The sequence below is a fragment of the Temnothorax longispinosus genome, chromosome 5 (assembly GCF_030848805.1).
Source record: "Temnothorax longispinosus isolate EJ_2023e chromosome 5, Tlon_JGU_v1, whole genome shotgun sequence".
NCBI lineage: Eukaryota > Metazoa > Arthropoda > Insecta > Hymenoptera > Formicidae > Temnothorax > Temnothorax longispinosus.
The window spans coordinates 16,717,220-16,734,300 of NC_092362.1; the positions used below are offsets into that span (position 1 = coordinate 16,717,220).

A 17,081-nucleotide genomic window follows, 5' to 3' on the forward strand; every position below is an offset into this window, starting at 1 on the left:
AAAAGAACGCAAAAAATAGTTTCCGCGTTACATCGTTTGCATCTCTTTTAGACGCCTTATTTATGAACACGAGTCAGAGAGCGATACTTAAGTCTTTAAATAACATCTTGAAACTCTCTTGGTTTGATCGACTTGAAGACAAGGTTGCGCGGAGCATAAATAAATGCACGATATTGTAATATCGATAATCGATGACCCTGACTTTGGTCTTTACGAGCGTTTTGCATATCAATTCGGTTCATATCGATCAGGGACTGGTCGGCGATGTTTCTTGGCGTTGCCATGGCTCGTTAGAGCGCGATCGTTAAAGGCTCGCATTACTGGGACAATCTCGCGCGATTGGATTCCCAGTGAGGCAGTCGTGCTGCCCTTCGATTGGAAATAATGAAAAAGGCTCCGGGGAATCGAACGAAAGAGCTCGATGGCACGAATCAGCCCCATTCTAGCCCCGGTCAGAAAAGAGAACTGCTGCGCGGCACCTCGCGTTCTTTCTTGGGGGAATTAGAATTATTTAAGGTCGGTTATAGGAGGCCGGCCGGTCGTAATTGCACGATTTACGACGTCTGCGCGCATGATCAATGCCCACCGATAAATGCTCCGGTGCTTTCTAATTAGTGCTTATTGTTTATTCACGATCGCGTTTATGAGATACGATATTTCGGACGGGCAATCGCTAATTAATTCGTGACATTAATCTACATATAGTATGTATGGCTCCCACTAATGCGCGTGCGGTTTCATGCGTCTGTTAAATAACAGGTGATATACGCAGGATAAAGTCAAGTCTCTTTTCTCTCTTAACGAGGCGATCCGCTACGCACGAGTATTAAAATTAATTATTAGTAGATACACCGTAATTCTCTCGAATATTTCACTTTTTCTTGCGCAGACGAGACAGCTATAATTATTGCGAAGACATTTTCAAAGATTTTATCTATCTATTTAATACATCTAATATATTTTAAACATATTTAATATAATTTTTATAATATATGTTATATCGATGTTATAACGATGTTAAAAATCTAATGTAGTATTAGTATATGATGTAGAATGGAAAAGGAGGTAACATCAGCTTTAATTGACGTCGACCACCGCTTCTCTCGGAGATAAAAAAAAACTCGCATTTTTGCTATATAAGGGTATCGCGATCGTCACGCGGGAATCAATCGACAGCCAGCCGCGAGATATCGGCGGCAATTTACAATACTCGTTAAGGGAGAGACCTGCCGCGACGTTTTCACTCGATTAAAGCTCTCCCGCGGTAGCTCGCTACCGTCGTCGCCGTCGCTCACGTCCCAAGTAATTGCATACGCAGGCCGGACTCTCTCGGCTCTCTCGGCGTCGCCGAAGGTCCGCGCGGTTCACGGCGGTGCATTGCACGCGGTCGCGAGCGTTGCATACGTACGTGCAGTGAATGGCATTGAGGGGGCCTCTATCTATAGAGACTAGATTAGAGTGCGTTAGCCTCGCGTCTTGCGGCAGCTATACAGTCGCTCTCTCCCTCCCGCCCCCACCTCTCCTCGCGTCCTCCGTACACGCATCGTCGGTACTGCTATATTTGTAACGGGGCGGGTGGATACGAGCGACGACTTTGTAACCAGCGCGCCTTCGCGCCTATCGTCGGCGCAATAATTGACGGATTTACTCTCTTTATCTGGACTTGTGATAACAGATACTGACCGTGGGCGAAGCGCGCCTTGCCCATCTCGTAGATTCTTCATGACTTTACCGCTTCCTTGTATACGCGCGTTCCGGCCTGATAAAGGCGTTACGTCGCGAATAATGCAACTGGAAAATTATCACGTTTGAATCAGAGATGCTATCGATATGTTGGACGATCAAATGTACTGGAATAATCGGGACGTAATGTTATTTTGTGCCGAGCCAAATTCCTACTCTTAATTTTTAATCGCGATTGCAGTTTCGCTGTTAGCGACAATATTTCTTCGGTGTACACAATAAAAGCGGTGAGCGTACAAGTACACGTGGTCCTGAAGTTACATTATTTCGTGGAAGATTAAGCTGCCCCGAGACGGCTTGGCTTGCTCGCCAAATATTTCCCCGTTAAGCTAAGGCAAATGTTATATCATGTAAATGTGAGGGACGCGACGCGTGACAATGCCTACAGTAATGCAGTGTAATAACACGATATATTCCGCCACGAAAGTGCAGTGCGTTTGCATTTGCCAAATATTTGGCAAATGCACACACCGTCTGACTCCGGTTTAAGCAGTAAGGGAGCTAAAGGGGCGTTACACACAGCCAGAGGTACAAGACGTCGTAAACTACAGTTACGTGCGCCGCGATTTACGGTCGCGCCTGCAGTGCCCGCGGTATAACTATCTTGCGGTTTGTCGTGCCGCAATTTGCACTTTCAACGTCGAGCTATAACTAAATGGCGAAAACCGTAGGCGGGCGGCGGCGAATGAAGTCCGGTAATTTAACGGTATCGCTAATATTCCTGGCCCCGCCTGTGCGATAATACGCGTCATCCCGCGGCGGTCGGGACGTATATCGCCGCGAGTGTTCCATTTAGCATTATCGCGAATCACTACTGGTTTACCTCTCCGCGCCGTGAACGGTATATGCACGCGCGCAAGCTAACTCTGTAACTTATCGTTCTCGCCATAATTCGCGATGTCCACGCCGGGGCGTGGATTTATCTGAATACTTCATAATTTACGACCGGGACATCGATGCACACGCTGGATACGGGCGGAACCTCGGCCTGTCTTAGGCGATCCACACATCCATACGTCAATATCGCGAAACGAGGACAAACGGCCGTCATCCTGTGGGTTTTAATTAGAAACGTGCTCGCCTGAGCGTGTCTGGGTTTGAAGGACGATTGTAGCGCGTTAACTATTTTTCTTTTTTTAACTGAGCGATGATAAATAAACGTCGAAAATCCCGCGATAGCAGGCGGTACAGCAGCGTCATTACCATATCATTTCCAGGACACTAGTGGTACATTCATCCGGATCATTTATCATCAACAGTAAATAGCGATTATAAATGTTGAATTTGCAAGCAACCTGCGTCGTTCGCGGCCTGTTTGTTTTGCCCGAACTACTTTTTGACGGATCACGAAGGACGTAAACCGGTTTTGAAGTTAAGTTTAGTTGTGTTATCCGATTATTAGAAATGTAATTATCGCGTGTCGCGCATATCGTAGATTTATCTCAGCTATATCGAGGACAGATAATTTACGCGAACGTTGGCAGGATATAATTCCCCGGAATTAAATGTGTTGCATAATTATTAGGCAAAACTGATGCGCCGGATTTTCAGGAATCATCACGTGTCTCGCAATCATTCAGAATTGCAACGATAAGGAATTTTTGTTTTTCGATCTCGCGCGCGTCGCGACTCTATAGATAACGATAACCAATTTCCTTCGCGCCATTCCGTTTCTCCGTGAAGATATTACTTTAGCTTCATCTGAGTGGGACAAGGACGCGACACATCGCGAACGCATGGGAACTGTGTGTGTCGAGAGTGTTCATTTTGTCAGCCAATAAAAGGAACGGGCGCTGTCGCCACGGCTAATTACTGCGGATTAACGTATCCGCCATGCAGAAGAAATACAACGATGAATGATTGCCCCGACGAGCGTGTCCGATTTTTTGCCGCTATTCTATCGAACGCGCGATAAATATAGCGTACTCCACCTGTTCTACAACGCCCTCCATATCCGGATTGATATTTTTCCTTAAAAGGATGAAAGATGTTAGAAAGAAATAATCAGCGGCGTTATCTCAAACTTACCATCGGCAAATCACTTCCATTTACTTTATTACTATTACATAATTATTTATTTAATTTTTAACTTGACATCATAACTTTGATCGTAAACCGTGTCTTATGGTAACAGCATTGCAGATACTTCACCTTCAAAGTACATTTTTAAGATGCCCGAGGCAACTTATTAGCAATTTTTTTTCATACAACTTTTTTTTGCATATCTTGTTCGCCGTTCAAATGAAGGGAAGAAGTTTTTATCAGACGCGCTTTCCCATCCGTCGTGGAAATTGCGTGGCGGGAATACCTAGGAATTCTTTGGTCGCCTTGAGGAGAATGTGCAATGACCTTGCGGACGCAATATATTCATTGGAGGAAGTCGCGAATAATCGTGCGGAATTTCAATCGCGAGATAGGCGTTAGGGCTAGACGGTACGTTGAACCTGCCTGTCGTCTGCCGATAATCATGTCTGTTTTGTTTAAACGACGCTCGGTGAAAGCCGATGCGGAGGTTTCCTTCTACCGCGGAAAATAAACGTCCAGCGTCATCGGCCCGGTGGTGGTCACGTGTCTGCGATCCTAGAATCATCGAAGAATTTCCTACGCGGAACTTGGCTCAGTTTAGTCGTCGTGCGTACGTGCGCGGCAAACTGCGGGACTTTCGACGTTTTACGAGGATTTTAAATCGATTACATGCAATCTTTTTATAGACGTAAAGTGAATGTTGATGATTAATTAACATAAAGAAGATTACGAGAAATATAAGTATTAATATTGCTAAGGATTATAATTTGCAAGAATGCACATATCTTGTATTTTTTCAAATTCTATATTTTAATTTGAAAATATTTTTTTTTTTTTACTTTGGTCCCTGCTTACTTTAGTTATTGTAGCGAAAGTGAATTATTTTTCCGTCGATCGTGACGTAAAATCCTTCATCAGTTTCGAGCGATCGTACTTCTCGTGATGCTGTCGAACCCGGGACGAATACTCGTCGCGATAAGCAACGTTTAGGGTGAGAGAGGATGACGAAAGTGTTTCGATAAAAATCTCTCGCGCAAATCGCGATAAAGAGTAGCGAAACTGACGCAGATTTGTTGAACGAGACTGCCGGGACCAGCCGCCTCTTGCAATGCATCTCGCAGGAGGGACGAAGAGGGGCGCAAGTTCGACGCGTTACTTTCATCGTGGGGAGGGGGGGGGTGGAACACGCCTTGTAATCAGGAACCGATCACTCGAGGAAATTGCCAACTGTGTTTGGGCACCTGAACGTGAATCTCGTTAGCCCACATTCGCCCGTTTCGTTTCCGAAGGGACGCGACCCTCCTAGAGAATTCTGTTTCAAGTAGACGACAAAATGGTTCCCTCTCCGACTTCTTTCATCGAATCGGACAAAGAGAACCTGCTTTCGGTTTCCCATCGTTTCCCTTCTTCTCTCAAAAAATCTAGCGTTTATTGTACTTTTTGAAGCGTAACGTTAAATTGTGTTTGAATTCATTGCGGTCAGCTAAATTTTATAATGATTTTTACAACAAATAAATATCTAAAATGAGGAAACAGATATTGTAGAAAATTAACATAACATATATATAGACATTATATATCTTTAATTTATTAATCAATGATATCTCTTATTATATTTTTATTACTTTAGGTATATGTTTAAGATTTTGTACTTCTATGCTTCAAGTCTTTTACTTTATGCACAGACATTCTTTAAATTACTGTATTTACTTTAAAAAGATCTCTAGAGACTTTATAAACATTTTTTAGCTAATTTGCATTTTGGGGTGCGACATAATTTTTATTTAGGAGTTACATTGTCAAGAAATCAGGCGCGAAATAGCAAACGCATTCCATCGCCATTTTGGTAACGAAAGTGCGAAACAGGGCGGCATAACTCCTGACGCGCGTTAATGGAAGCACGAAGTTGCCCGGAGGATCGTCTTGCGCGCCTCGCTCAGCGTGTCGTTCTTATTTATTCACGCGATAAGAATTTTTGACAGACGAGGGTTCCGCGGGTGTTCGCGCGCGCACGAGCGAATCCCACCGGAAATAAACACGCCGCGGGCAGTAACGCGTTTTACATCGGAAAGGTGGCGCGAAGCGGCAATTTGTTCGTCCTAAATTATAAATGACACGCTACAATTTAAATTTACTGCCGCACACCGAGAGTGTAAATCGAAAGGGGGCCCGCATCCCGGGAAACATTATTGATCATTTTACTCGTCGGGAGAGATTTCTTATTTCCATTTATCAATATTTATTATTCACGCGCAATCACATTGAGACGCGCTCGTAATATTATTGTGAAACGTGATGTAAATTTTTCACGTGATTTATACGTAACGTGCCGCGATACATCCGATCGGTCGTGTTTTTCCTCTGTGGCGGCATATTTTATCGGCACTTGTTTCGGCGGACGGTATTCGGGCGACGTAGCGAGCGAATTAAGCGTACCATCCCTAAATCGTGGAAGTGATTTCGTCCCCGTGTCGTTCGGCTCTTTAAGGGCGCCGTTAATCACACCGCCCGCTAAAGGTTTGATGAAAATCTTATCTTAAACGAGTAATTAGGCAAGTCTCGTGGGGTCCCGCCGTGAGGGTCGGAATCGCGTTTCCACGCCTTCTTTACATTATCGGGATGCACGCGATGTCGCAAGCCGTGTCGTTATTTATAATTTTCCTTCTAATTTCGCGCGACGCGTGGCGCGCGAAATGTCGCTGCAATTAGCTCTAACATCAAGCGCGTGAAATTACGGGGACGACAGAGGAGATATTTCGCGTGTACATTTACACACGGCACATCCTCAGACCTGTCAACGAGCGGAACGATGAGCCGTTTTATCTCGCTAAAGTATAACGTAACGTTCTTTATTCTCGTTATGTGACGAGATTCTTGATATTCGGAAGTTAGTTATTTTTTTTATGAAAGACCGTTTATTATACGTACTTTATATTTAATTGTGTAGGCATTCTAATAACATTGTTTAGTAAGTCAAAGTTGTAAAATATCTAGATGAAAACGTCAAGATTAAATCTTTTTATGAATATTAATCAACATTTCAATTCACGTAGGAAAACGAGGATAATAATAATTGACAGAAAATTACCATGATGTAAATTCGATGCGCGCAATCAGGAATTAACTTCATTGATTCAAGTATAATAATACAAAATCTATTTTTAGTAAAATTATCTTCATCATGCTTGCGGCATCTTTGCGGGGTGCAGAAGTAATCCAGGCATATTAACTAAATCGATTCGTTCCGTAGTGGTAACTCGGCGAATCGCTAGCAACGCGTCCGTCCGAAATGATTAACTTCGCATTCGAGTAGCCGACCGGCAATTAGGACGATTGCTTCGCAGTCTGCGCGCTTACCGCGCGAGGCCTGGACCACAATTTCCTCGAAAGCCCTTTACCCGGGAGAGAGGACGGTTCCTGCTTCAGGGCCGGCACGAATGTTCCGCGTGGTCCGGAGAGTCGTACATAAAATAATGGCAAATAAAAAGAGAGTGTTCGAAATGTATTTGTATGACATGAGTAAATGGCTTTTCCACAGCGCGTTTGGTAGCTTACGCTTGAGTAATTTAGGTAAACGAAGAACGTGTCGGGTTCCAATGCACGGGTCTGGGTTCAGATGGTCGTTTTGAGCACAGTCTTAAGCCGGTCCTGCCTGGATTCACTCCGACAGACACTTAAGTTTCGTGCCTTCCATTTTCCCTTCCAACCGGCTGGCACATTAGGCTTACGAAGAGAGGAGTTTGGAGGACCTGGAAGATGATACTCGTCTTTCTCGCGGTACTTTTCGGTCGAACACGCATCACGGTGAAGACGGCGCTTGGATTTTTTTTCCAGAATAAAATTAATTAAAATTATGCTTCTAACGACAGTCCTGAATTTGTAAAATATTTCTTTTTTTTATTTTAGTTTTTCTGCTTACAATTATCAAGAAACAGTAGCAGGAATTGTATTTCTTTTCTATCTGTCACAAATTATGTATTGCTCCGAAAAATTTTTTTTATTTTTTTTGTAAAATTTTTCAAATATCGTTAAATCTCTTTTATTGCTTCGTATTTTATACTAGTAACCATTCAACGAGCACAAATCGAAAGAAAGAATGCAGACCAATTGCCGGCCAACAGTCGGAAACAGAGATCCTGTTACATTCGCGTGACTTCGCTTGTTGTTCGCAATCTTGTTAACGCAAGAACAATCTTGCATACCTAAGCCATTTAACGTAACTACATCAGAGTTGGAATCGCAACAGTAGCGAACTTCATTAATCGCGAAGCACGCGCAGAGAGTTGAATTTGCTGATTCCTACTTACACAGCTATATCAAACTAATGACGTAACATTACTCTTGTATAATCAGTGACTCAATGACATCTGATCGTTATTTCGCCAACGTATTTGTACAATTAGAAACATTCTTATCGAAAAAAAAAATCTTTGTTGTCTGTATCGGCTTTAACGGAACAAAGGGAAGCCACGCGCCGCACTGCTGTCATATCCATCAAAACGATGATGAGGCTCCAAATCTTCTTAAGGAGGAACAAAGGACGGAATGCTAAAACAAAGTACTCGCTGACGATGGAAACGGTCGATGACAAGCGCTTCCTGCCGCGAGGAGCGTTCGCATAACTACGCCAACGACGCAGCGAGATAAATTTCAAGAGGGGGCGCCTACTCGTTTCCCCCCGCTCCTCCCCAGAGGAGCCACCCTTCCGTGAGAGACGCGCGGTGCTGAGGGTGGAACAACCCCGTGTATCTCCTTAGCGTCCTGTGGATTCGACCTTTAGCGCTGTCGGACCAGAGACGTGTACGGTGTACATGGCAAGGAAGGACCCAGCCTCTCTCAACCTCTTCGGCGACGCATGGCTGATTTATACGGACTGGAGGAGCCATATCTCTCTTCTACATTACGGCAGATTCTCTACAGCGCGGCTGTACAGGGTGTGTCAAAAGAGCGCGAACCATTCCCAAGCGTAGCGAAATTAGCTTTGGCGGAGTTTCCTTGCAACTTGTTCAATGTTTCAATGAGTCCAAAACTACCAGACATGTTTCAAGAGAAATGGCACGTAGTAATAAAATTACAGCACATCGAGCTCAGGACTTACATGTTAAATTATTAATCGTGGAAATAAATGAAAACGTTTTATCCTTATTGTACTGAAATCAGTCAGCTAAATGTAGCTGTATTCGGAAATCGTGTTTCTCCTTTGAATTGAAGGGTACAAATCGGTTCACGTAACTGCAGTAATTTTGATGCTCGCGCTGTAGGCGTCGTCGATTCGTTTTGAGACGGCCTGTGCGGATGTGTGCGTGTATGTGTGTGCGTGCGTGCGTGCGTGCGTGCCGAGAGCACGTATAGTGAAGCGGAACGGGTATAGTGGGACGGCGTGATATATAGTCGTGTCTGGTACCGCTGAACGTCGTTGCAATCTCCTTTAGTGGAAGGGACAGAGATTTTTATGGATAGTCACGGTTGGGGTGGTTCGCCTTGGGCGAGAATCCGCCGTATGAATTTACGTTGATCGTTGTTTTAGTACGTCCCCCGCAGGAGAGAAGTCGCCCTTGGCGGGAGAGAAAGAGAGAACCAGCTAGAGCTTTAATCTCTTCTCGCTCCTCAGCGCGAGCGTGTATATCAATCGCGGTATGTAATCGGGTAATCGGAGGAGATAGAACGACAGGATTTATAGTGCACGTCCTTCGCCGATGTACGCGCTTCTGTACTAATTTGTTAGAGATAACTTAGGAGCCGCTGCCATTCGCCAATCGATGAAATATTCCGCACACAAAGAAGGTAGAGCTTCTGAAGGATTCTTTCTTTCTTTCTTGTCATAAATTTGAGAGTCGCCTTACGTAGGTTAGGCAGGTGAAGGGAGGGAAGTTGTAAATGCTCTTGAATATGCTTATATTTCGTGGTTTTTCATTTCGCGTGTCTCGCAAAGAGAGGCATTCTTCATCCAGATTAATTTCGATTTTACAATTAAAACGCGAGACGAGACGAGGAACGCTTTGAATGTCATTCCGTTTTTGTTCTCAAACGGAACACGACATCGTTCTCCCTCTTGTTTTTGCAGATCAGTAAGTCGTCAACCAGACGATTTTCTATATTAAATTCGAAATAATAGCATCCGTCTTGCCCCAAAATTTTAATCCTTCTCTACCTCGAGTCTTTCTGCTTACTTGAACAAAAGATTCCATTGAAAAGCGCTTTGTACGCTTATTATTCAGCTTGAAAACTTCAAAGCTTGAGTAATTAAACTCGAAGGTAATTTTATATTTGTACTTTAATATTAAATATATATAATGTTAGGGGTCTTAAAGGGCGTTTTTTAGAGACGTATCCAATCCTAATTAATCTTTTACGTTGATTATTATTTTAGTTTCAATAAAATGTAATTATTCTGTGAAATAATAATTTCAGTGTCTCGCTGAAGAGAAGCATAATTTGTCATAAAATTTATGAATATTTATACATAAATTATGCACAGTCTAAGAAATAGAAATACGACTTGTACAAACTGCGAGTGGACAATCTTACAGCGACATCGAAATGGCTCGATTGTATCTCGAAATCTTACATCTCGATGTTGATACGTTTTAGATGACTTTTAGATTGCAGGTAGGCAATGCGGAAGCGACAGAGTGTGTGCGTTCGCAGTGCACACGACTCCGGGATTTAACTCTCTTTCATGCTGATCTGCGAGCTCCGTCAGCTCACGGATAAACCAAGCGAGAGTCAACGCACATGAAAAAAAAGGGGCTTTTCATCTGGTCTCCGTCTCCCATTTTAATTCCGCCTATAATCCGCGAGGGGAGCGAACCCTCCCTCCCTCCCTGCCCATCGGCAGTTATCTTCTGCAAATCGCGAAGGGCTTTTTTTCGACAAGGTACAGGCAACTCGCGGAGCGCGCTTATTGATTCTCCTGCGATATGCACGAAAATACCTTTCACGCATGGGCACGAATACGCGCGTGTGTACGCGCACCATTCTTATCGGCTCCGAACAAAAGGGCGGCTGAAAGCTGCTATCTCCCTTTTTAACTTATCGACGATGGTATCGTAACAGAATTGTCTCGTTGACAAGACTAAATCGAAATCTAATTAAGCTATTTTATTAGAAAAAAAAAATTAAGTTTCTGCTTTATATTTTTATTTTTTTTTAATTATTTTATCAATTACTGTAAATGTTGTAATTTTGAAACCCTTTTTCCGTATTTATTTTGTAAAAAGCCGTATTATTAATTTATTTTACATCTTTTTCACACCAGATATTTGGCTATCAATATACGCTCACTGTGATTCTCGAGAATCGAGAAATGCTTGCTTTATATTTCAATCAAAATTGTAATTATCTCATCGCTAAAACGGATCCCGCCAAGCACGCGATGCATCAACCAGCATTGTAACTGTACCACCATCAGCGAATTCACCCTGCATGATAAATAATTAACGCGTCAAGGGTGAATACGTGACATGGCTATATCACAAACCTAATAACGTGAGCGGCAACAAGGCAGAATGTAAAAAAAAATGTTGCGTTTTTCTCGTCTATCTGTTCTGCATTTCCCCTCTTCCCATTTTCGCGAATTATTCAACATCGCCCTTTGCTATTGCGCGCGACTGCAAAATTGTACGCATTTGGTACATTCAGTTTCCATCGCGAGTCTTTCTTTTTCCTTCGATCGCAATTATAGCTAATCGGCCTATCATGCCGGAGTAGGAAATAAGCGGTTTAACCGAAGAAAGATAGAAGGAAATTACCGAGAAAAATCTTGTGGAGCTTCAGCTGCGTTTGACATATTTTTTCCTTTTGTCTTGTGTTACTTTATTGTCGGAATCTATGTGAATCTCTTGATGTACGTAACTATAAATAGCAAGATATGTATGTTTACTTCTTTAATTCTGAAATGATTTTTCATGATTATTCAATATATTCTAACTATATTTTTTTTTTCTAAAAGCATATTTTTTTATTAGTTTACGTAAAAGATGTAAGAAAGTTTAGTTGAAATTTCGAATTTGCATCAAAATTTGCAGGCCACATTTTCGCGTCAGCGTTTTAGAGTTGACAGTGCTATTTCTCCCGCGATGAATGTATTGTATGCGCGGTATCTGCGATATTTGGACACCCTGACTATCCCCACGATCGAGCAACGGCTATCCGAAAGGAAAGGCAATTTCTCTCGCGAGTGGGGTCCCGATAAAATTCTAGGAGCGCCACGAGGCGTGTGTCGTATCAATTGTCAATAATATTAGAGGGACCGCAATTTCACTCAGGAAGTTCCGTCGGGCGTTGTTCGGCCTGATATCTGTCCGGTTCCCCTTCTGTTTTCCCCGTGATGGCGAGACCTTCCCTTATACTTCAAAGGGGAAAACGGAGTCAGCCGGAGAAAGGAAAAGCGAGGAAACCGGCGGTGTGTACGGATAGCGCCATCGATTATTTTCACGCGAGAAGGAACACGAGTCGGAAAGAGGAGGGAAGGGTCTCTTTGTTCGGATCTCCTTCCTCGAATGCCAGTGGGTCACTTGCACTCGACGAAGACGCCGCTAAGATTCTCCCTGGGGAGGGTGCAGAGAGGAAAAGAAGGAAAGGTTTCGCCTTGAAACTAGGAAGTTTCGAAAGAAAAGTCGTATTAACGATATTATTACTATGAATGTCTCGGAGATAACCGTACGTCGAGTCAGCGAATTTCCGGCAATGGGGTGAGTCAGTCGCGGTTCCCACGCGACCGGGCGTCGTGGCTTATATAGTAGTTGAGCGCCGCGACTAAAAGCTGAACGGAAGTCAGAATTCGGTTAGTAGCGAAGCACAGATGATTATCAGATCGATAACGAATGGCACGAAGGAACGAAAGCTATTATCGCAAGACTTCTGGAAATGAAGTCTCTTGTGGAGGCGCCATTGATTATTTTCACGCTAGAAGGAGCACCCTGACGAGAGTCTCTTTGTTCGGCCCGTCTTTACGGGCACGACAGTGGGTCACTTGCATGGAGAACGACACGGAGCTGGAGAATACTTCCTCCGTCAGGGGAAACGAAGAACGGAACGGGGAAACTTTCGGCGAAAAGTTGTTATCGCTCCGGACCGCCGCACCCTTCCACATTGAAGAGGATGCGCGGGGAAATCCTTCGCGAATCCTTTGTTCCGGCTATAATACATGGACAGTCCTTAAGTAATCCCTTTGTCTCTGATCCCCGACTTTCTATTTTCCATTTAACTTTTCTGAGCCCCCCGGATCAGCTTTCATCACCGGAACTTGTGACGCTACTAATTTCGCACGACAAAGTTACTTCGATATTGTGTTGTCTGTAAACATTTAGCAGTACAAATTAACATTTGAATTGTAAAATGTATTCAAGCTCCTTTTTTTATCTTATTTCTTTTTATTATAAATTTCATTCCATTAATCATAATTATAACATAAAACGCTTATATTGTGCGTTCTCATTATAATTAAAAATACTGAACATCTGATATACTATCTAAATATGGTTAATGAAGAATTAGAAGACTTGTTAAAAATCGTTTGGGAAAGAGATCGAGATGGAAACGTTTCTCTTTCTTGTTTCTTGCTACTTTATCTCGCCGCTCGTAAATACGTTTTGTAGACCGTCTAACTGTTCGAACTCTGGCTCGATGCTTTTAAAGAAAGTAAGAGGGCTCGTCTCGCAAGCTCGTATTCGCGTTAACTGGGAATGCAACGAGCGCACCCACTCCTCGAGAGAATTTACGACGTTGCCGGGTTCCGCGAGTCAATTGTCTGCGCTGGCCGAATGAAGTTTTCTCTCGAAAGCAAGAACCTTGCGAGATGCTGCGGCTCTCCGTTAAGTATATCGCGAAAAAAGTTTTTCGAAAAAATGAATGTTTTGACACAGAAAAGAATTTTGATAATGCTAATTAACAAAATAATTGCAACAAGATTGAATTCGTGGTGTTCAATATAATCCGACATGTATGGATTAACTTGTGATCGCAAAATTTAATATTTTCGTTTTTAATATGATTTTTCCTTTTTCAAAAGCATCCTTCGTATGCGTAGCATCAGTATTTTATTTACAAGTTTTTGCCGAAAATAATATGAAGTTTAAACGTGCTCTTTTCCATAAAAGTTAAGCCCATAGTATGCCGTAAGGTGAGATAAAAATTGTAGAATCGCACACAAGGAATACCTCTCACACATCTTTTCTCGCGTCTTTCGTAAGTAATTACTTCTCTTCTTTAGGATGGTAGCGGAAGTAGGCGAAGTTCGATCGTAACGAATTTTACGTTCGCCTATATACCGCTTTTTATCGTCTCGCGTCCTATGGCCGAGTCCGCGTTGATGTTAAGGCTCTAAATAAGGGTGTCCTTAGGAACCCTAAAAAAATCCCCAGCGGTACCTTTTTTTTCTGCATCCCCTATGCCGGCTCCCCTTCTTTTCCTGTTTTACTCCCTTCGCCTTCAAGAAAATCGTCTCCTCGGCACAATGTACATAAAATGAAGTCAAGCGGTTTTAGCACCGAATACGTCTCCTTCTCCTTTTCCTTCCTTTGCCCCCAGTGCGATAAAGTTGAATGCACGAACCTCTACATCGATAGAAATCGTTTAAGACTTTTAATTTGACCTATAAGATCGAGGAAAAAAGTAGAATACTTTCCGTCAGAGCTTTCATTGTAAGCGAGAGATATCCCGACAATTTTATTTAAATATTTTTAAGTAGGTAGTTGATAAACTTCCAACGCGTAGGTAGCTACTCGATTTCTATATTTATTTTTATTCAGTTAGAGGAAAAGTTAAATTTTAATTTATGAACTACGAGATATATATATATTATAAATTGCTGCAATTTAAAGTTTTTCTCAGTTTACTTTTATCGAGTAATCCTCTTTCGAGAATCTTATTATATTGCATTCAATGAAAAGCTGGCCTAAGTAATAAGGGGAAAGATATGGTCTCGCTGCCTCGCTAACATCAGTTCTTTATTATATTTCACTTTGAGTGTGCAGCGGCGCTAAGGTAGATTTTTTTTTTCATTTATTTGTATCGTCCCGCATTATTGAATTCCGATAATCCGCGACGCCGCCGGTGTAAGTCCCTTTACAGTACACCACGATTTACGATTCACCACCCCTGTCGTTTCCCGGCGCCTTTCTCTCTCTCTCTCTCTCTCTCTCTCTCTCTCTCTCTCTCTCTCTCTCTCTCTCTCTCTCTCTCTTCGATTTTTAGGCTCGAAATTATCGCAGTTCATTTGCCTTTTGCCGCTGTTGTTAAAAATTCTAGATCCTCTTTAAAATTAAATACTTTTTTCTAGCTTCGAATGCCGAAAATATTTTAATATTGATAGATTACAGACAGAAAAGGACGCTGTATAATGAATTTTATTAAAATTAAACATGGGAGTTAAAAAATGGAATGCGAAAATAAGTATAAGTAGTACAAATAGCGATTATGCCAACGACGATAATTACGGATTGTAATAGAACGTATATACCTTGCATATAGTTGATATTTCATAAATAAAATATTTCATCAAACAATATCATGTCGAAAGCAATTCTTATGTTTCGCGCAAAAGTATTTCGTGCTCGCCCTAGCGCCCGACAGGCTTACGAGTCGCAATAAAATTCTAGGAAACGTATCGTGTCGTATCAGCGTTGCGCAATCTTAGGTCCTAATCGAAGCTGTAAAAACGAGTGCTTCTTTTCGATCATGGGTCTGGATCGTACGTCGCGTGGCAATACGAGGGACGTACCAATTCAATTTATTTCTTCGACACTGGCGTTGAGTCCTCACAGCGAGATGGATGGATGGATGGAAAAATGGATGTACGCGTGGCTTGTATGGGTCTCTCGAGCATCCGAGGATGCGTCAAGGACTCCTGTTCTCTCTCTCTCTTTACTCGAATCCACGAATACGTTGGTCGGAAGAGCTGCGGTTTTTCTCCTTTCTCCGTCGTGTCTCTTCTCTTTTATTTATTCCCTCATTCCCGCATTCTCTTTCCCTGCTTCGCCACTCGTGTCCCTCGGTCACTCCAAGTACTCGAAAACCTCTCCGGCGCAGTCTGGAAATATACTTTCATCTTCGTGGAATCTTACGGATGAACGGGACGTCACGTATCGACGAGAACAAAGCCGAGTTTCTGGGCCTCTGGAATAAATAGAGAGATATGAAATTTTTTTCTCAATCTAGCTGATCGCTCGGCATTTAGGTAAAAGGCTAAATGAGATCTGCCAATAATCGACAATTTAATTACTTTAATGCTACTGCTGCTGCATACATTTTGAATAATCGTATTTTCTTTATCAATTACAAAAGTGATCTAATAATGTAATTATAACACGAAGGTTCACGCCTCTACTTCTCTATTCTACAAACATTGATCCTTTCGTCGCCCATTCTATTTTTTCCCTTGTAGTAACAAAGTAGAAAGACTGGTTATTTACTATGGTTATAAATGTCGTCTACTGGCGACAGTTTTTCCTCGTCGGCAGAGTCGCCCGTTTCCGCTTTCTTCGTCGCCGTTTCGCTAGCCTTTTCGCCCGCATCCTTTCAATTTTCCTTCCCGTTGCAGTTTCTCTGACTACAGAGCTCGTGCTTCTTTCGCCACCGTTACGTCCCCTCATTTAGTTCGTTATTAAAACCTTTAATTCTTTACTGTGGTACAACCGTGGTACCACCAGCTTTTTCGTTTCACCTCCAGCTCGGGAGGAGACTGCTTCAACAGACTTTTCTAAGACACTATTAAGATTCGCTGACAGATTTCTTGGAAGTACCTCGTTGTGCCTCCTGTTGCCCTTTTCTTTCGCCGCTTATGAGAACCTTCAGTGCGCGTTTTCTGAAACTTCCATCCGGGTTTCCGTCTCACGGCGCTACTTTTCACACTTCTTCGTCCTTTAGTGCCTTGATCCAGGCGAAACGCGTTGCATCCTTTTTCCATCCAGTCGCCCCTTCTCGCTCGTCACGAAAATCTTTACGGCGTTTCGTAGCCACCGCCTTCGCAGTTTATCCGCTATCGAGGAGACGCCCGGCGCGCCGCGTTGCATCCTTCGAATTTTCCACCCTCGCCGTCGCCTTCGGTCTTTTTACGGCGGCAGTATCAAGGCCCGCGTATACTTTTCTCCTCCCGCGGGCTACGGCGAGCGTCCCACGGAAACTGGTTTAACGAGCAAGGCGGGCACGGATGAGAGGACGAGCTTTGTTGATGTCGCCGACGTTATTACTTCGCGCGCGTGTAAGAGTTACCGGATGGGGAATTCTGCATTCAAATTATCGTCACTCTCGCAAGTAGGCGGGAAACGAGATCGAACGAAGAGATTGGACATCGTTACCGACTAACGTTTCCG

The 17,081-nt window shown here is 43.0% G+C and overlaps 1 protein-coding gene across 2 annotated transcripts in view; it reads left to right on the forward strand.

The window, feature by feature from the left end:
* Positions 1–17,081, forward strand: part of LOC139813995 (headcase protein-like) — a 149,568-nt gene that overhangs the window by 111,057 nt on the left and 21,430 nt on the right. The window lies entirely within an intron of this gene.